This window comes from Sapajus apella, unplaced genomic scaffold (assembly GCF_009761245.1).
Source record: "Sapajus apella isolate SASKATOON/1434 unplaced genomic scaffold, GSC_monkey_1.0 scaffold2, whole genome shotgun sequence".
Classification (NCBI taxonomy): Eukaryota; Metazoa; Chordata; class Mammalia; order Primates; family Cebidae; genus Sapajus; species Sapajus apella.
Window position 1 is genome coordinate 27,539,869 of NW_022436942.1, and position 21,433 is coordinate 27,561,301.

The 21,433-nt window shown below is 43.5% G+C and overlaps 1 protein-coding gene across 1 annotated transcript in view; it reads right to left on the reverse strand.

Annotated features, from left to right (window-relative positions):
• Positions 1-21,433, reverse strand: part of TEX49 (testis expressed 49) — a 36,127-nt gene that overhangs the window by 13,762 nt on the left and 932 nt on the right. The window lies entirely within an intron of this gene.

The window sequence follows — 21,433 nt, forward strand, 5'->3', positions numbered from 1 at the left end:
CCAGCCTTTCTACATTAAGTCTATAAGGCAGACATTATTGTCTCCATTTATAGGTGAGGAAACTGAGGCACTATGAATTTGCTTCATGTGAGTTAGCCTCCTGAATTTGAACATCTTTGGATGCTTGATAAACTGAGTTTCTTTTTGTTTTTGAGTCAGTCTCACTCTGTCACTAGGGTGGGGTGTAGTAGTGCAATCATACTCATTTGCAGTCTCAACCTCCTGGGCTCAAGTGATCCTCCCACCACAGCCTCCAAAGTAGCTGGGACCAAAGGCATGCACCACCACCACCACACCTGGCTAATTTTTTGTAGAGACAAGCTGGTCTGAAACCCCTGGGCTCAAGCAATCCTCTTGCCTCAGCCTCCCAAAGTGCTGGGATTACAAGTATGAACTGTTGCACTTGGCTTAAACTGAGTTTCTGAAGTCAAGGATATACCAAACTATGTTCCCCACACCCATTTTCCTCTTTGGCTTTTGTATTTTGATTCTTTATCAGGAGGAAAAGAAAGGAAGGAGGCAGGGACTGGCAGAATGTTTGATTACATGTGTTGACTCACCTCTGTGAGTTTTCACTGTGACTATAATAAGGAAAGCTTGAGTGGGCCCTTTTGAGTTGAATGTTAATGCACTCACACCTACTAGGAGGAAATAAAAGCCTGTCGTTCTTCAAGGAAAAATTGTGAATGACTTAAAAATATCATGATAGTAAGAGTGTTAAGAATGAGAAGTATGAATATTAATAGGTTCATTTCTTTCTTCCAAGATGGAGTCTTGCTCTGTTGCCCAGGCTGGAGTGCAATGGCATGAACTCAGCTCACAACTTCCGCCTCCTGGGTTCAATAGATTCTCCTGCCTCAGCCTCCTGAAGAGCTGGGATTACAGGTGCACACCACCATGCCCAGCTAATTTTTGTATTTTTAGTAGAGACGGGGTTTTTCCATGTTGGCCAAGCTGGTCTTGAGTGTCTGACCTTGTGATCTGCCCACCTCAGCCTCCCAAAGTGCTGGGATTATAGGTGTGAGCCACCACGCCTGGCCTTAATAGTTCATTTTTTTTTTTTTTTTTTTTGGAGACGGAGTTTCGCTCTTGTTACCCAGGCTGGAGTGCAATGGCGCAATCTCGGCTCACCGCAACCTCGGCCTCCTGGGTTCAGGCAATTCTCCTGCCTCAGCCTCCTGAGTAGCTGGGATTACAGGCATGCGCCACCATGCCCAGCTAATTTTTTGTATTTTTAGTAGAGACGGGGTTTCACCATGTTGACCAGGATGGTCTCGATCTCTTGACCTCGTGATGCACCCGCCTCGGCCTCCCAAAGTGCTGGGATTACAGGCGTGAGCCACCGCGCCCGGCCAATAGTTCATTTTTATAGTTGTTAAAGGCCTAGCTAAGGGACCAGGCAAGAATGTGGCTGATGTGAACCACAGAATGGTTGAAGTGCTAAAAGCAGATGGACAGAAAGGAGTCAAACAGTTTGAATGAATGTATCAACAAGGTGAAATAAACCAGAAAGAAACTGGGACCAGTGACCCATTCTGGAGACAAAGGAGAGTCTTTCGAGATTGTTTGGCTTGTGGAAAAGGGTGAGTAGAGATTCAGGAACTGTGGGTTCCCTGAATTAAGGGACATAGAATTTGGGATGAGAAAGACCAAAGTAAGCAAGGTAGATGTAGGCTTGCTAAGAGATGAAGAGAATACTGTATTTTGCCCATAATCTACCTGCCCTCCGTTGTGAATTTCCCAAACCAGTTCTGAAGTAATAGAAAAGTATGATGTGGCCGGGCACGGTGACTCATGCCTATAAGTGGCTGAGGCAGGAGAATTGGTTAAACCTGGGAGGTGGAGGTTGCAGTGAGCTGAGATCTCACTATTGCACTTCAGCCTGGGTGACAAGAGCAAAACTGGGTCTCAAAAAAGATAAAAAGAAAAAAGAAAAGTATGAGGTATGTTCCCCATGGTGGTCCATAAACTCAAACCCTTCCAGCTAGCCACGTATTTCAAGCAACCTCAGCAGCAGCACCAGGATTAATAATCAACTGAGCTCTGTTGGATTTTACTGCCCATATGTTAAATAATATAAGAACTAAGAGTTTACCATTTAACTTAGCAATATGTGAGTCATTGGTGAATGGATACAGCAGGGTTTTGCTTTGTTTTGTTTTGAGAGAGAGAAAGTCTCATTCTGTTGCTCAGGTTGGAGTGTAGTTTCGTGATTATAGCTTAATGCATCCTGGATCTCCTAGGTTCAAGCAATCCTCTCTCCTTAGTCTCCCTAATAGCTGGAACTACAGGTGTGTGTCACCATGCCCAGCTAATTTTTTTGAGTTTTAATACAGACGAGGTCTTTTTCTGTTGCCCAGGCTGGTCTAAAACTCCTAAACTGAAGTGATTCTCCTGCCTCAGCCCCCGAAAGTACTGGGATTACAGACCTGAGCCACTGCACCCAGCCTGAAGCAGTTTTTGTTTGTTAGGTTTTTTGAGATGCAGTCTTGCTCTGTCGCCCAAGCTGGAATGTAGTGGCATGATCTCGGCTCCCTGCAACCTCCACCTCCCGGGTTCAACTAGTTCTCTGCCTCAGCCTCCCAATTAGCTGGGATTACATGCGCCCACCACCACACCTGGCTAATTTTTGTATTTTTAGTAGAGATGTGGTTTCACCATCTTGGCCAAACGGGTCTTGAACTCCTGACCTCGTGATCTACCCTCCTCAGCCTCCTAAAGTGCTGGGATTACAGGTGTGAGCCACCACGCCCTGCCAAAGCAGTTTTAATGGTGTGGTGATGGCAAGAGCCTGGGTTGGTGTGGGCTCAAGAGAGAATGGCTGAAGAACCAGAGAGAAAAAACAGACAACTCTTTTTTCTTTTTGAGATGGAGTTTTGCTCTTGTTGCCCAGGCTGGAGGGCAATGGTGCGATCTCGGCTCACTGAAACCTCTGTCTCCCGAGTTCAAACAATTCTGCCTCAGCCTCCCAAGTAGCTGGGACTACAGGGATGCGCCACCATGCCTGGTAAATTTTGTATTTTTAGTAGAGACCGGTTTCTCTGTGTTGGTCAGGCTGGTCTCAAACTCCCAACCTCAGATGACCACCCCACCTCGGCCTCCCAAAGTGCTAGGATTACAGGAGTGAGCCACTGTGCCCGGCCAAAACAGACAACTCTTTTTTTTTTTTTTTTTTTTGAGACAGAGTTTCACTCTGTCACCTGGCCTGGAGTACAGTGGTGCAATCTCGGCTCGCTGCAACCTCCACCTCCCAGGTTCAAGCAATTCTGCTGCCTCAGCCTCTGGAGGAGCTGGGATTACAGGCGCCCACCACTGCACTCAGGTAACAAAACAGACAACTCTTACAAGGAATTTTGCTGTATGGGGATCAGGGAAATAGGAAATGTGGGGTTTTAAGATGGAAGAAAAAAATTTTGTTTTTTTGAGACTGAGTTTTGCTCTGTCACCCAGGCTGGAGTGCAGTGGTGTGATCTCAGGTCACCACAACCTTTGCCTTCTGGGTTCAAGTGATTCTCCTGCCTCAGCCTCCCAAGTAGCTGGGACTACAGGTGTGTACCACCACGCGCAGCTAATTTTTGTATTTTTAGAAGAGATAGGGTTTCACCAGTTGGTCAGGTTAGTCTTGAACTCCTGGCCTCAAGTGATCCACCTGCCTCCACCTCCCAAAGTGCTGAGATTACAGGTGTGAGTCACTGGGCCCAGCCGGAATAGGAATTTATAGATGGAAAAATTAATGCAAGAGTGAGAAGAATTATTAGAGCGGTGCTTTGGAGAAGGCAAAAAGAAATGGGATCTGTTCATAAGCGGAGGGGATTTGTCTTAGTAGGTGTGTGGCCCATTCTTTCATGATAATAGGAAATATATGGACACAGATGCAGGTAGATAGATAGATGTGGTTTGTGAGAGCTTATGGAAATTATCTACTAGTTGCTTGTTTTCTCTGTGAAATAGAAGGCAACTCATTATATGAGAATGAGGATGGGGAGGAGGTATTGGAGGTTTGAAGAAACAGGAGAAGGTAGAAAAAGGCCTCCAGGAGAGTAGGGGAGTGAATGGAACAGGGAAATGCAGTTTGACTTCTGGGCAGCAATAATCACTAAACTCAAGCGGGCAACAAGACCCACTTGAGTTTGGTGATAATGAACTTAAAGCAAGGGCAATTGGCATTTTTTTTTTCTAGACTGTGAGTATAAACTTCTCTTTCCAGGAGTTTTGATAATCAGGATGGTAATGGAGAGAGGAGGGTAAAGAAAGAAATGAGGGCAATAGCATGAGGGGACCATGTGGCCAAAGGAGGTTTCTTTCCTTGTCCTTCCCCTGCCAGATGGAAGAGATTATAGCATATTTGTATACTGATGGAAATGATCTGGGAAGAAGGAGAATCATGAGGGAGAAGGTGATAGTTTTAGGAGCAAAATCCTTGAGTAGATGAGAAGGGATGGGGTCCAGCACACAAATAGAATCAGTTTATTCATTGAACCAGAGGGAATGGAGAGGAATGTTAGATGTGATGATGGAAAGTCTCTTCTGATTCCTTCTAATTTTCTTAGTGAAATAAGGAGCAAGAAATTTAGCTCAGAATGAGGATGGTGGCACATATACACCATGGAATATTATGCAGCCATCAAAAACGATGAGCTCCTTTGTAGGGACATGGATGAACCTGAAAACCATCACTCTCAGCAAACTGACACAAGAACAGAAAATCAAACACCGCATGTTCTCACTGATAGGCGGGTGTTGAACAATGAGAACACATGGACACAGGGAGGGGAGCACTACACACAGGGGTCTGTTGGGGAGAAATGGAGGAGGGACTGTGGGGGGTGGGGAGTTGGGGAGAGATAGCATGGGGAGAAATGTCAGATATAGGTGAAGGGGAGGAAGGCAGCAAATCACACTGCCATGTGTGTACCTATGCAACTATCTTGCATGTTCTTCAAATGTACCCCAAAACCTAAAATGCAATAAAAAAAAGTAAAAAAAAAAAAAAAAAAGAATTTAAGGGGAAAAAAAAAAAAGAATGAGGATGGGAGAGGGGCTTTAGAGATTCAAGGAGAGAGATGTGAAATAGTTGACTTGAGGATTGGGAGAGTGATTAGGGGAAGGTGATAGGATTGTCAGGCTGCCCCGAGTTCCCACTTGACAACTGTGGTTATGGTACTCATCACTATAGGAAGACTAAACATCTTAGATAAAAGCCAAGTACAGTCACCTTTGTCTTGACAGGTTTCTCTGGAGCACAACACTTTTCATGGCCTTATAATAAACTCATAGAGGTCAGCCTATGTGTCTCACAGCTTGGCCATGTGGGGCCAGACTTCAAATCTGGGGCAATTCAAGCAGCTTTAAGGAAATACGAGGAATAGAAAAAAATTACTATTGAATGTAATTTTCAGGTGGAAGATTGAATGATGTGGTTGAAGCCAAACTTGGCAGAGGGTAGTCAAGTTGCCTGAATGTCTTTGTGGAAAGCATAGTGGTGTCAGAAATACAATTCTATGGTTCCTTTTGTTATGAGATAATGGATAATGGGCACAGTGCATAGCTATGTTAGGGTCTGCACAATTAAAAAGGCTATCAGAACTGGGAGATGAATTTCAGGGGCTGGGATGCAATGAAAGCAGTCTGATCAAAGTGGGGAGTAGAGGTGTCCTGCTGCAGTTTTGGCTTTGAATTTTTTTCTAGATTTTGAATCTGCTCTTATGAAGATGAAGCTCTAGGCTTAGCTCTATACATGACAAGCTCCTCATTTTTCAGACTGTTGCTCAAACATGATGTCACTGAATTCTCTATCTAAAAAGGGCCTCTTGTTGGGCATAGTGGCTTATGCCTGTAATCTCAGCATTTTGGGAGGCTGAGGCAGAAGAATCACTTGAGCCCAGTTTAAGACCAGCCTGGGGAACATAAAAAGACCCTGCCTCTCCAAAAAAGAAAAAAGTTTTTAAATTAAAAAAAAAAAAATAAAGTGGGCCTTTACTCTTCATTATGGCATCTTCCAACTCAGTTGTCCATAAGGGCCAGGCAGATAATGCTTATGAGTAAAGCAAGCTGAGTAAGAAACCTGTACCATCTGAAGGGGTAGTTGCCGCTTTTTTTGTTGTCATTTAGAGGCACAGTTTAGGGCCAGTGTGGCCAAATCTATTTTTTTTTTTCTTTTTTTGAGTTGGAGTCTTGCTCTGTTGCCTAGGCTGGAGTTCAGTGGCGCCATCTAGGCTCACTGCAACCTCCGCCTCCGGGGTTCAAGCGATTCTCCTGCCTCATCCTTCTGAGCAGCTGGAATTACAGGTGCACACCACCATGCCCAGCTAATTTTTGTATTTTTAGTACAGATGGGGTTTCGCCATATTGGCCAGGCTGGTCTCAAAATCCTGACCTTGGGATCCGCCCACCTCGGCCTCCCAAAGTGCTTGGATTACAGGTGTGAGCTTCCACTCCTGGCCCCCAAATCTTTTTTTTTTTTTTTTTTGAGAGGGAGTCTCGCTCTGTTGCCCAGGCTGGAGTGCAGTAGTGTGTTCTCGGCTCACTGCAGCCTCTGCCTCCCAGGTTCAAACAATTCTCCTGCCTCAGCCTCCCAAGTAGCTGGAACTACCAGCACCCACCATCATGCCTGGCTAGTTTTTTGTATTTTAGTAGAGATGGGGTTTCACCATATTGGCCAGGATGGTCTCGATCTCCTGACCTTGTGATCTGGCCTGGCCCCTCAAATCTAATTTTTAAAGAGAAGTCAAAAATGTTTGTTTTACATGAAATCTCTGGATTTTTAGATGTTGGTCTAAATTTTTTTGTAAAAAGCACTCTGCAAGCTGAGCATGTCATCAGGTTACATCTGGGTCCCAGGCCAGTAGCTTAGGACTTCTGTTCTATTGCACTGCCCCTTTATTTTCTCCCCTGCTCTTGGCACAATTTATACCTTGTTTATTTATTTACTTGTTTTATTGCCTGTGTTGTATCACTGTTGTATTTCCGGTGTCTTACACAGTGGCTGGCACAATCAATTCTCGATAAATAAATACTTGATGTTGGATTAGACAGGGAGTCTGGCTTGGTGCTTTACTTAGAAGCTTTTTATATATTCTAAATATTATTGCCTACATGATTTATACATATGAATATATCAGTATGTATGGGTTTATATATGTGTGTATATGTGTGTGTATATATACACCCATTTATATATGGCAAATATTTTCTCTCAGTCTCTCTCTCTTTTTTCTTATTCAAGATGAAGTCTTGATCTGTCACCCAGGCTGGAGTGCAGTGGCATGATCTTGGCTCACTGCAACCTCCACCTCACTGGTTCAAGCAATTCCCCTGCCTCAGCCTCCCAAGTAGCTGGGACTACAGGTGCACGCCACCACACCCAGCTAAGTTTTTTGTAATTTTAGTAGAGAAGGGGTTTCACCATGTTGGTCAGACTGGTCTGGAACTCCTGGCCTCAAGCAATCCACCCACCTCGGCCTCCCAAAGTGCTGGGATTACAGGTGTGAGCCACCGTACCTGGCTCAGTTTCTCTCTTGATTTAACTTCATGATGCCTTTTTTTTTTCAGACGGAGTTTCACTCTTGTTGCCCAGGCTGGAGTACAATGGGGTGATCTCAGGTCACTGCAACCTCCGCCTCCTGGGTTCAAGTGTTTCTCCTGCCTTAGCCTCCTGAGTTGCTGTGACTACAGGCGCCCACCATCACGTCTGGCTAATTTTTATATTTTTAGTAGAGACGGGGTTTCACTACGTTGGCCAGGCTGGTCTTGAACTTCTGACCTGGTGATCTGCCCACCTTGGCCTCCCAAAGTTCTAGGATTACAGGTGTGAGACACCGCACCCAGCAACTTTATGATGTCATTTGATACACAAATTATTTTTTAGTAAAAATTGTCAATATTTTCTTTTAGGCTTCTGGGCTTAATGTCTAATAAGGAAAGATTTGCAAAACCATGCTAAGATTATACAAATACTGTTTTCTTCTAATTTTTGTGTAATTTTATTTATTGAACTTTCTAATTCATCTGAAATTGATGGATTGATTGATGGATTGATTGATGGATTGATTGATTGAGACAGAGTCTCGTTCTATTGCCCAGGCTGAAGTGCAGTGGTATAATCTTGGCTCTCTGCAACATCCACCTCTTGGGTTCAAGCAATTCTCCGGTCTCAGCCTCTCAAGTAGCTGGGCTAAAGGCGTGCACCACCATGCCCAGCTAATATGTTTTTGAGATGGAGTCTTGCTCTGTTGCCCAGGCTGGAGTGCAGTGGCACCATCTCTGCTCACTGCAACCTCCGCCTCTTAGGTTCAAGCAATTCTCCTACCTCAGCCTCCTGAGTAGTTGGGACTACAGTCACATGTCACCAGACCCGGCTAATTTTTTGTATTTTTAGTAGATACAGGGTTTCACTATATTACCCAGGATGGTCTCGATCTTCTGACTTCGTAATTCGCCCGCCTCGGCCTCCCAAAGTGCTGGGATTACAGGTGTGAGCCACTGTGCCTGGCCAGGCCAGATAATTTTTTTGTATTTTTAGTAGAGACGGGGTTTCAGCATGTTGTTCAGGCTGGTCTCAAACTCCTGAACTCAAATGATCTGCCTGCCTCAGCCTCTAGAATTTATTTTGTGTATGATGTGAGGAGGGAGGTGTTTATTATGCTAAGAAACATCTTTTTATTCTTAATTTACAAAGAATTACAACCTCCTGCCTCCAGAGCAATTATTGTGCCTTAGCCTCCCGAGTAGCTGGTATTACAGGTCTGTGCTACCAACCACACTTGACTAATTTTTCTATTTTCTGTAGAGATGAAAATACACTATGTTGTCCAGGCTGGCCACAAACTCCTGGGCTGAAGCAATCCGCCAGTCTTGGCCTCTCAAAATTCTGTATTTTGGCTTATCAAAATACAGGCACCTACCATCACCCATGGCTATTTTTTTTTATTTTTAGTAGAGATGGGGTTTCACCTTGTTGGCCAGGTTGGTCTCAAATTCCTCACCTCCGGTAATCTGCCCCCCTCGGCCTCCCAAAGTGCTGGTATTACAGGCATGAGCTGTTGTGCTCGGCCCATTCTTTATCTATAAATACACATAATATATGTATTATACATACATAATATATATTTATATAATTCCTAATATATTATATAGGAATATATCATATATAACATATATAATATGTAACATATTATATGATATATTATTATATATCTTATAGAAATATTATATATATATATATATATTTTTGAGATGAAGTTGCACTCGTTGGCCAGGCTGGAGTGCAATGGCATGATCTCAGCTCACCACAACTTCCAACTCTGGGGTTTAAGTGATTCCCCTGCCTGAGCTTATCATGTAGCTGAGATTACGGGCATGCACCACCACACCTGGCTAATTTTGTATTTTTAGTAGAGACAGGGTTTCTCCATGTTGGTCAGGCTGGTCTCAGACTCCCGACCTCAGGTGATCCGCCTGTCTCAGCCTCCCAAAGTGCTGGGATTATAGGTGTGAGCCACCGTGCCTGGCCTCTAAAATATTTTTAAATTTGATCTGCCCGTGGGGTTTGTTCACTCATATTTACATTGATCTATGGCTTCCTCTTTTGTATGTTCTTCTCCTCCTCCTCCTTTTTCTTCTTTTGCTTCTTCTGCTTCTTTCTCCCTCCTCCTCCTCCCTCTCCTCTTCCTCCTCCTCCCTCCCCTCTTCCTCCTCCTCCCTCCTTCTTTTTCTTCTTTTTCTTTATTATTATTATTATTTTGAGATAGAGTCTCACTCTTGTCGCCCAGGCTGAAGTGCAGTGGCACAATCTTGGCTCACTGCAAATTCCGCCTCCCAGGTTCAAGCGATTCTCCCACTTAAACCTCCCCAGTAGGTGGAATTACAGGCGTGTGCCACCATGCCTAGCTAATTTTTGTATTTTTAGTAGAGATGGGGTTTCACAATGTTGGCTAGGCTGGTGTCAAACTCCTGAGCTCAAGGAGTCTGCCTGCCTCGGCCTCCCAAAGTGCCAGGATTATAGGCACATGCCACTGTGCCTGGCCAGCCCACTAGTGCCCACAGGTTTTTTAAAATTGTTTTTCATTTTTTATTTTTGGCAAACAGCATCTTACCCCATCACCCAGGCTGTAGTACAGTGGTGCAGTCTCAGCTCACTGCAGCCTCCACCTCCTAGTTGAAGCGATTCTCATGCCTCAGCCTCCCAAGTAGCTGAGATTACAGGCTAGTGCCACCATGCTCGGCTATTTTTTTTTTATTTTTAATAGAGATGGGGTTTTGCCATGTTGCCCAGGCTGGTCTTGAACTCCTGAGCTCAGGCAATCTGCCCACCTTGGCCTCCCAAAGTGTCAGGATTACAGGTGTGAGCCACCGAGGCCAGCCTCACAAGTTTTAATTCATGCTTACCAGCAGTCAGTTGTGATTCTCCTTCTCCCCCAACAATTTATGTTAGTTTTACTATGTACCTTCAATTTTGTAATTTAATGAAATAATATTTGATTGTTTTTGGTTTTGGGTTTTTTTGACAGGGTCTCGCTCTGCTGCCCACGATGGAGTGCAGTGATGCAATCATGGCTCACTGCAGCTTTAATCCTCCGACCTCAGCCTCCCAAGTAGCTGGGACTACAGGTGCTTGCCACCATGCCTGACTAATTTTTTTTTTTTTTTTAGTAGAGACAGGGTTTTGCTATGTTGGCCATGCTGGTCTTGAACTCTTGATCTCAAGTGATCCGCCCTCCTCAGCCTCCCAAAGTGTTGGGATTACAGGTATGAGTCACCGTGCCCAGCCTAATTTTTGTATTTTTAGTAAAGACAGGGTTTCACCATGTTGCCCAGGCTGGTCTTGAACTCCTGGGCTCAAGCAATTGGCCCGCCTTAGCCTCCGAAATGCTGGGATTATAGGCGTGAGCCACTGCAGCCAGCCTAATGAAATATTTGAACTGATGGAATATGTGTGGAGAAAAAGGGCAGTGGCTTTTACAAACATGAAACCGAATGTTTGAAAAAGCTCAAAAAAGGTGGGCCACAAAAGCTGGGGGCTAGGTGAGCTGGCTCATGCCTGTAATCTGTGCTTTGGGAGGCCCAGGCAGAAGGATTGTTTGAGGCCAGGAGCTTGAGACCAACCTGGGCAACAAGTGAGACCTGTCTACAAAATAGCACTTTTAAAAATTGTAGTAAACTTTGAGTTAAAGTAATAATAAAAAAAAGGAAAAATAAAAAACTTTGAGTTAAAATGGATTGGAGTTAGAAAATCACCATTTTGCAATTATCACAGAAATAACAAATTCACACAAAACCATCAATAGATACTAAAATTAGTGGGTGAAAGTTTGATGAAGAATAAGGTAGTTGGCTGGATGCAATGGCTCACACCTGTAATTCCACCACTTTGGGAGGCGGAGGCCGGAGAATCGCTTGAGCTCAGAAGTTTGAGACCATCCTGGTCAACATAATGAGACCTTGTCTCTACTAGAAATCAAAACAATTGGCTGAGTGTGGTGGCATGCGCCTGTAGTCCCAGCTACTTGGGAGGCTGAGGTGGGAGAATTGCTTGAGTCTGGGAGATCGGGGCTGCAGTGAGCTGTGATTGTGCCACTGCACTGAATTCTGAGCAACAGAGACCCTGTCTAAAAAAAAAAAGAATAGGATACTTACATTTTTCCAAAGTATCTTACCAGAAATTATTATTGGTTACAAAAGAAGAATGGTATTTAACAGTGGAGAAAACAAACAATTATACCTTAAGTGGTCAAAATTCACATTACCAGTAATAGGACAAAATGACATCGTGAGTCTCCTAATAAGATGCACTGAGGATATAATGTTGTTTATTCCTGCCAAAGATGATTAACCTTGATCTAATAATGATAAATGTCAGAAAAAAAATTATGGAATATTCTACACAATGTCTTGCCTATACTATTACAAAAATGTCAATATCGGCTGGGCACCGTGGCTCATGCCTGTAATCCCAGCACTTTGGGAGGCCAAGGTGGGCAGATCACCTGAGGTCAGGAGTTTGAGACCAGCCTGACCAACATGGAGAAACCCCATCTCTACTAAAAGTACAAAATTAGCTGGGCGTGGTGGCGGCGCATGCTTGTAATCCCAGCTACTTGGGAGGCTGAGGCAGGAGAATTGCTTGAACCCAGAAGTTGGAGGTTGCAGTGAACCACTGCACTCCAGCCTGGGCAACAAGAACATCACTCCATCTCAAAAAAAAAAAAAAAAAAAAAGTCAATATCATGAAACAAAGGTGGAGGAACTATTCCAGATTAAAGGGGACTAAAGAGACCTGCTTACTAAATAAATGCAATGCTTGATCCTTAACTGGATCCTGGAAAGAAAAATTTTGTTCTAAAAGACATTAATGGACAGCCCGGGCAACATAGCAAGACCTCATTGCTTTTATTTTTATTTATTTGTTTATTTTTAAGATGGAGTCTTACTCTGTCACCCAGGCTGGAGTGCAGTGGCGTGATCTTGGTTCACTGCAACCTGTCTCCTAGGTTCAAGCAGTCCTCCCACCTCAGCCTCCTGAGTAGCTTGGATTACAGGCGCCCACCACCATGCCTGGCTAATTTTTGTATTTTTAGTAGAGACTGGATTTCACCATGTTGGCCAGAGACCTCCTCTCTTAAAAAAAAAAAAAAAAATAAATAAATAATAAAGTTGGCCAGGTGTGGTGGTTCATGCCAATAATTCCAGTACTTTGGGAGGCTGAGGTAGGAGAATCACTTGCGCCCAGGAGGTCTAGGCTGCAGTGAGCCATGATTACCTCATTGTACTACAGCCTGGAAGACAGAGTGAGACCCTGTCTCAAAAAAAAAAAAAAAAAAAGCCACTCACAGTGGCTCATGCCTGTACTCCTAGCACTGTGGGAGGCCGAGACAGGTAGATCACAAGGTCAGGAGTTCAAGACCAGCCTGGCCAACACGGTGAAATCCTGTCTCTAGAAAAAAAAAAAAAGAGAGACATTTATGAGACAATTGGCAAAACTGAGAAATGCACTGTAGATGCTTACATAACAGCATTGTATCAGTGTTAAGATTTGCTGAATTTAATATCTATATGGTGAGTTGTTCTTAGGAGATACAAGCTTATTCAGAGGGAAAGAGATATAATGTGAGCAACTTTTTCTCAACTATCTGAGAAAAGGTAGATATTATAGTAGAGACAAAGCAAAAAAGAGAGTGGCAAAATATTAACAATGAGTTAACTTGGTTAAAAGGTGTAAAGAAATCATTTCTACAAGTCTTACATATTTTCTATAATTTTGAAGTTACATTAGCAAGAAAAGTTTTTAAAAATGGTAGATTGGGCCAGGCACGGTGGCTCATGCCTGTAATTCCAGCACCTTGGGAGGCCGAGGTGGTCAGATCACGAGGTCAGGAGTTCCACACCAGCTTGGCCAACACAGTGAAACCCCGTCTCTACTAAAAATATAAAAATTAACCGAGCAGCGTGGCTGGTGCCTGTAATCCCAGCTACTCAGGAGGCTGAGGCAAGAGAATTGCTTGAACCCAGGAGGCAGAGGTTGTGGTGACCCGAGATCATGCCACTGCACTCCCGCCTGGGTGACAGAGTGAGACTCTGTCTCAAAAAAAAAAAAAAAAAGGTAGATTGACCTTATTGGCTTTAATTTCTTTTCCTCCCAAATTTGCTAAAATGACATATCATCATCATCCTCATCACAATGACATTAACCTTCCAGGGCAAAAAGAGTGGTCAAGGATATGACAGCATATGAGGTATTTCAGTAGAAATACCTTTTGGAAAATGCAAGTGGACAGAAGGGTGGCAATTAACCTAACAGAGTAAAGAATGTTTTTACCTAAGTTTCTGTAGTGGAGGATACATCTAGAATTGAGCTAATTCATCTGAGAGGCCCAAAACTTGGAATGTAATGGGTATCACAGAGGGTAGGTGTAGGAAATAGGCCTGAGAACAAGAAGGGAGTCACTGAAACTCTGTCAGAGCATCTGGGTTAACCAGGCAAATTACCCTTCCCCAAAAAGGGAATGTAAAATTTCTCTGGAGCACCTGAATCTAGGAGGCCTTGCAGGTGCTATGATTTGACATGAAGGCTGGTGATATGGTTTGGATTTATGTCCCCACTCAAACCTCACACTGAACAGTAATCTCCAGTGTTGGAGGAGGTAACTGGTGAAAGGTGATTAGATCATGGGGTCTGATTTCCCCCTTGCTGTTTTTGTGATAGTGAGTTTTCACAAGATCTTATTGTTAAAAAGTGTGTAGTACCACTCACACCTCCTTCTTTCCTCTCTTTTTCTCCTACTCCAGCCACATAGGATGTGCCTGCTTCCATCATGATCGTATGTTTCCTGAGGCTCCCCCACCACGCTTCCTGTATAGCCTGTGGAACCATGAGACAATTAAACCTCTTTGCTTTATATATTACCCAGTCTCAGGTAATTCTTTAAAGAAATGCGAGAACTGACTAACACAGCTGGCGCAGGTGTAGAACAGAAAATCTGGCAATTAAGTTAAAAATTAGGATCCTCAAAATTGAGACCCTTAATACCTTCTTCTGTCCTAGCCCCTGGCATGCTAATAGATAAGCATATAACCAATGCCCAGAGAAGCAATAATAGGATTCTTCCCTGGAGAATTTGTAGAGATCCAGAGGAAAGCTGGAATGAAGCCCATAATGGACAACTCTTTCCATCACCTTCTAGTTAACTTTTTTTGGCTCCTTACTCTTAAATCAGAATGGAAAGCCAAGGATCACTAGTTATTTGAAGAAAGTAATCACTGAGAAAAACGGAGACCAAAATAAACTCATAGGAAAAAGGGCTCAGAGGGAAAAAGAGTCAATGCAAGGAAAATAAAAGAACTTCAAATAAAGTATAATATTCATGGACAAAAGAGACAAAGTATAAAAAAGGAAAATCAGAGGACCAAAAATGGTCCTTCGAAATTAAAATATAATAACCAAAATCAAATGTTCTTATCTACTGCAAGAAGAAAAAAGAGAGAAAAGAAAAAAAGATTCTGATATGAAGATGTGCTGGTTTTCATATATTTCCACAAATTCTTTCATATACAACCCCACAAGAAGTGGAGCTTAATTCCCCTTCCCTTCAGTATGGGCTGGATTTAGTAATATTTAGTAATTATATTTTTGTTTGTTTTTTGAGATGGAGTTTCACTCTTGCTGCCTAGGCTGGAGTGCAGTGGCACAATCTCAGCTCACTGCAACCTCCACCTCCCAGGTTCAAGCAATTCTCCTGCCTCAGCCTCTTGAGTAGCTAGAATTACAGGCACCCACCACCATGCCCAGCTAAATTTTGTACTTTTAGTATAGACGGAGTTTCACCACTTTGACCAGGCTGGTCTCGAACTCCTGAACTCATGTGATCTGCCCGCCTTGGCCTCCCAAAGTGCTGGGATTACAGTCATAAGCCATCATGCCCAGCCTGGATTTAGTAATTCTAACAAATAGAAAAAGTGAAATGACAGTCACTTCTGAGACTAGGTAGTAAAAATGCATTTTGACTCTCTTCCTTCTCTCTGATCACTTGCTCTGAAGAAAGTTAGGTGCCATATACGAATACTCAAACAGCTTATGGAGGTCCATATGGTGAGAAACTGGGGTGTCTTGTCAATACCCACAAAGGAACTGAGGCCCCCAGATATCCTGGAAACGGCTCCTTCAGCCCCCACGCAATCTCTAACAATTATATGGCTACAGCCCCTGCTGATATCCTGTCTGCCAACCATATGAAAGATCCTGGCTGGGCGCAGTGGCTCACGCCTGTAATCCCAGCACTTTGGGAGGCTGAGGTGGGTGGATCACGAGGTCAAGAGATCAAGACCATCCTGGCCAACATAGTGAAACCCAGTCTCTACAAAAATACAAAAATTAGCTGGGCATGGTGGCACGCACCTGTAGTCCTAGCTACTCAGGAGGCTGAGGCAGAAGAATCCCTTGAACCCAGGAGGTGGAGGTTGCAGTGAGCCGAGATCATGCCAGCCTGAGCAACAAGAGCAAAAACTCTGTCTAAAAAAAAAAAAAGAGATCCTAAGCCAGAATTATCTAGATAAACTGCTTCTGGATTAACAGAAACTGTAAAATAATAAATATTTGTTGTAATAAACCTGTATATTTTAGGGTAATTTGTTATACAGCAATAGCCAATTAGCACAAGGTTGCAAGATAAAATTAAGGGAAGCTTCCAAAGAGTAAATAATAATAATAATAATAATGATTATGATGATAAAGAAAATTAAGCCAGGCATGGTGGCTCACGCTTGTAATCCCAGCACTTTGGCAGGCCAAAGTGGGCAGATTGCTTGAGCTTAGGAGTTTGAGATCAGCCTGGCCAATATAAGGAGACTGTCTCTACTAAAAAATACAAAAATTATCCAGTCATGGTAACTGTATCTGTAGTCCCAGCTACTCAGGAAGGCTGAGCTGGTAGCATCTCTTGAGCCTGGGAAGTTGAGGCTGCAATGAGCCATGATTGTGCCACTATACTTCAGCCTGGGTGACAGAGCAAGACCCTGTCTCAAAAATAGCAACTAATAATAATATCTAAATTAATGTTCGAAGATCAATTTGGAAGATTTTATAGCTGACAAATGGTAGTTTGAAAAAGAAGAAAAGAAACAATAAAAAATTAAAATTTCTCAGAAATGGAAAGCATAAATTTCCAGAATGAAAGAGCTCATGGAGTGTTCATAACAATGAATGAAAAAAGACTTACAATAAATTCCATCATTATGAAATTTCAGAATACTATGGAACAAAAAGAAAATCAAAAGTTTCCAGAGGTCGGGTGAAGTGGTTCACACCTGTAATCCTAGCACTTTGGGAGGCTGAGGCAGGCGGATTGCTTTGAGTCCAGAAGTTTGAGATCAGCCTGAACAACATGGCAAGATCCCATCTCTACAAAAAATATAAAAAATTAGCCAGGCATGGTGGTGTGTGCCTGTAGTCCCACCTACTAAGGAGGCTGAGGTGAGAGGATTGCTTGAGCCCTGGAAGCAGAGGTTGCAGTGAGCCAAGATTGTGCCACTGCACTCCAGCCTGGGTGATAGAGCAAGACTCCATCTAAAAAAAAAAAAAAAGCTTCCAGAAACAAAGAAATTAGTTACATACAAAGGAATGTAACTGGAAGCCAGAGGACAATAAATACATAGCTTCAAAATTCTCAGAAAATGATTTTCAACTTAGAATTCCCTATCTGGAAAAACTGTCAATCAAATGTGAGGGCACAATAAAGCCATTCTGGACTCATAAATATACCTCCTATGCATTCTTAGAAAGCTTCTAGGCATATTCTAGGAAAGGGAGGGAGTAAACCAAGAAAGAAAACATGGGATCCAGGAAACAGGGAATACTACCTTGGAGGGAGGCAAAAGCAAGTCGCAGAACAATAGTTATGCAACAGGTTTTGAGAATGAACAGTCTAAACTACAGTAGGATAGGCAGTTTGGGAAAAAATGGAACTGACAGATTGCTGTGTTTTGAGTGATTGAAAAAAAAATCATTGGGCATTTGGCAGTGCTGTTGAGCTACTGGGAAAGAAGTAACAATCGGTACATATAGAACCAACAAATGAAAACAATTCAGCAATTTTTTTTTTTGAGAGAGAGTCTCACTCTATTGCCCAGGCTGGAGTGCAGTGGTGGGCAATCTCAACTCACTGCAACCTCTGTCTCCTGGGCTCAAGCAATCCTCCCACTTCAGCCTCCAGAGTAGCTTGGACTATGGGTGTGCACCACCACGCCTAGCTAATTTGTGTGTGCACCACCACGCCTAGCTAATTTGTGTGTGTGTGTGTGGTTTTGTCTTTTTTTTTTATTTTTTGGTAAAGACACGATTTCCCCATGTTGTTCAGCCTGGTCTCTAATTTCTGGGCTCAAGGAATACACGCATATCCCAAAGTCCTGGGATTATAAGGAATCTAGGCATCCCAAAGTCCTGGGATTACAGGCATGAGCTACAGTGCCAGGCTAGCAATTCTTAACTGGGGTAAGAATTGCTTAACTAGGGTTAAACAAAAAGTCTCAAGGGATAGGGAAAATAAAAGGAAAAGTCACAGTGACATTATTTGGCTTAGCAGTGAACCTTTTTTACACAGTTGTAAGACTACTGATTTAATATCTTATTAGATTTCTATTACAAATTATCACAAATTTAGTGGCTGAAAACATCTATTTATTTATTTTATTTTGTTTTATTTATTTTTTTTCTTGAGAGGGAGTATCCCTCTGACACCCAGGCTGAAGTGCAATGGCATGGTATCAGCTCATTGCAACCTCGACCTCCTGGGTTCAAGCAATTCTCCTGCCTCAGCCTCCAGAGTAGCTGGGATTACAGGTATGTGTCACCACACCTGGCTAATTTTTGTATTTTTAGTAGAGACAAGGGTTCGCCATTTTGGCCAGGCTGGTCTTGAACTTCTGATCTCAGGTGATCCCCCAGCCTTGGCCTCCCAAAGTGCTGGGATTACAGACATGAGCCATTTATTTTTCTTTCTTTATTTTTGAGAGGGAGTTTTGCTCTTGTTGCCCAGGCCGGAGTGCAATTGCATGATCTCGGCTGACTCCAACCTCCACCTCCTGGGTTTAAGTGATTCTCCTGCCTCAGCCTCTCAAGTAGCTGGGATTACAGGTATCTGCCACCATGCCTGGATAATTTTTGTGTTTTTAGTAGAGAGGGGGTTTTATCATGTTGACCAGGTTGGTCTTGAACCCTTGACCTCAGGTGATCCGTCCATCTCAGCCTCCCAAAGTATTGAGATTACAGGTGTGAGCTACCACACCCAGCCTGAAAACAACATCTATTTATAATCTCACAGTTCTCTATGTCAGAAGGCTAGACCGGCTTGACTGAGTTCTCTGCTGGAGTACCACAAAGCTGAATCAAGGTGTTGGCTGTTGGCTGGGCTAGGGTCTTATCTGGAGACTATAGAGAAGAATCTACTTCCAGGCTCACTAAGGTTGTTGGCAGAATCTAGTTCCTGGTGGTTATGGGGCTGATGTCTTGCTGGCTCTCAGCCAGGGACCACTCTCAGCTTCTAAAGGCCACCTGCATTCCTTGACATGTGGCCCCCTCCATCTTCTTCTTCTTTTTCTTTTCTTTTTTTTTTTTTTTTTGTGAGACAGGGTCTCACCCTGTCACCCAGGCTGGAGTACAGTGGTGCAATCTTGGCTCACTGCAACCTCCACCTCTCAGGTCCAAGAGATTCTTAGGCCTCAGCCTCCTAGGTAGCTGGGACAAGAGGCCCCTGCCACACGCCTGGCTAATATTTGTATTTTTTAGCAGAAATGGGGTTTCAGCATGTTGGCCAGGGTGGTCCTGAACTCCTGACCTCAAGTGGGCTGCCCACCTTGGCCTCCCAAAGTGCTGAGATTACAGGTGTGAGCCACCATGCCTGGCCAAACTCTCTGCTTTTATAGAGTTTACCAGGAGTTGGTAACCAGCCTGGGCAACATAGCAGAATCCTGTCTCTAAAAAAAAAAAAAAAAAAAAATAGCTGGATGTGGCTCTGCTTAGAGTGTCACAATATCTGTAATCCTAGCTATTCAGGAAACTGAAGTGGGAGGATCACTTGAGCCCAGGAATTTGAGGCTGCAATAAACTACAATAGTGTCACTGCACTCTATCCTGGGCAACAGAGGAAGACCCTGTCTCTAAACAGACAAAAATCACCCAAAATGGATAAATAAATATACATCACATAGGCTGAGGAGGACGGCTCACATCTGTAATCCCAGCACTTTGGGAGGCTGAGGCTGAGGTGGGTGGATCATGTGAGGCCAGGAGTTCGAGACCAGCCTGGCCAACATGGTGAAACTAAAAAATACAAAAATTAGCCAGGCATGGTGGCATGCACCTGTAGTATCAGCTACTTAGGAGGCTTAGGCAGGAGAATTGCTTGAACCCAGGATGCAGAGGGGAGATCTTGCCACTGCACTCCAGGCTAGGCAACAGGGTGAGACTCCATCTAGGAAAAAAAAAAAGGACAAAATATCTTTATGTAATATTACTTTGAAAACAAATAAAAAAGCTAACCTTTAAATACTTCTGTTTTATTAGACATGGGGGAGATAACTTTAAGGGATCTGGGGGAAATCATAAAAATCATTTAAAAATCAGGTAGCTTTGGACAGGTGTGGTGGCTCATGCCTGTAATCCCAGCACTTTGGGAGGCCGAGGCAGGCAGATCACCTGAGGTTAGGAGATCAAGACCATCCTGGCTAACACTGTGAAATTCTGTCTCTACTAAAACTATAAAAAATTAGCCAGGCTAGGTGGCACATGCCTGTAGCCCCAGCTGTTAGGGACAAGCTGCCTCAGAAAACCCCCTCCGTGCAAGCTGACCCCCCACTCTGATTGCTCTGCAGCTGCATTCCTGAAACTCCTAGCTAGGTGCCACAGCAAGGCTGCCAGACGTGCTACAATTAAGCAAAGCAGGATTACAGCCACTTGAGCAGCTGTGGGAGGACAGGGAAAACAAATGTTTGTTACCTATACTTGTAAATTCTTGTTTTACACATACTTGTAAAATCCTGTTTTTCAAAAACTGCTGCTATGAAAGTCACAGGATAATGTATTGTAAGGCTGCCAAAAGTTAACAAACTATCTCCGTGCCTGTTACAAGCTAATAGATAGCTCAGTCCTGAAACTCCCTTATGCCCCTGTCACCCCATATAAATCCCTAGTTTTGTAAGCTCCGGGCCTCCTCCTCTGATTGTTATGGGGCAGCCCGGCAGGTTAATAAATCTTGCTTGCCTGACTTTGAGTCTACTCTTCTTTTGCTCAGCTAACCTTACACCAGCTACTTGGGAGGCTGAGGCAGGAGAATCGCTTGAACCCGGGAGGCGGAGGTTGCAGTGAGCCAAGGTCGCGCCACAGCACTCCAGCCTGGGAAACAGAGCGAGACTCCATCTCCAAAAAAAAAAAATATATATATATATCCAGGTAGCTTTACAAATGTGATGTCACTTTAAATAAACCAAACTGGAAACCACAGATGATGCATCAAGGGGAAAAAGGGGCAAGGCACTCATCAGTAGGCATATTTTCAAAGAAAAGGAATTTATTTGGTATTATATTGAAAAAAATGGTGAAAGAACCTGCCTTTATACATATAGTAATATCCTCTTATCCCTGGGATACATCCCATATATTCTAAGACTCTCCAGCACTTTGGGAGGCCGAGGCGGGTGGATCGCGAGGTCAAGAGATCGAGACCATCCTGGTCAACATGGTGAAACCCCGTCTCTACTAAAACTACAAAAAAAAAATTAGCTGGGCATGGTGGCGCATGCCTGTAATCCCAGCTACTCAGGAGGCTGAGGCAGGAGAATTGCCTGAACCTAGGAGGCGGAGGTTGCGGTGAGCCGAGATCGCGCCATTGCACTCCACCCTGGGTAACAAGGGTGAAACTCTGTCTCAAAAAAAAAAAAAAAAAAAAAA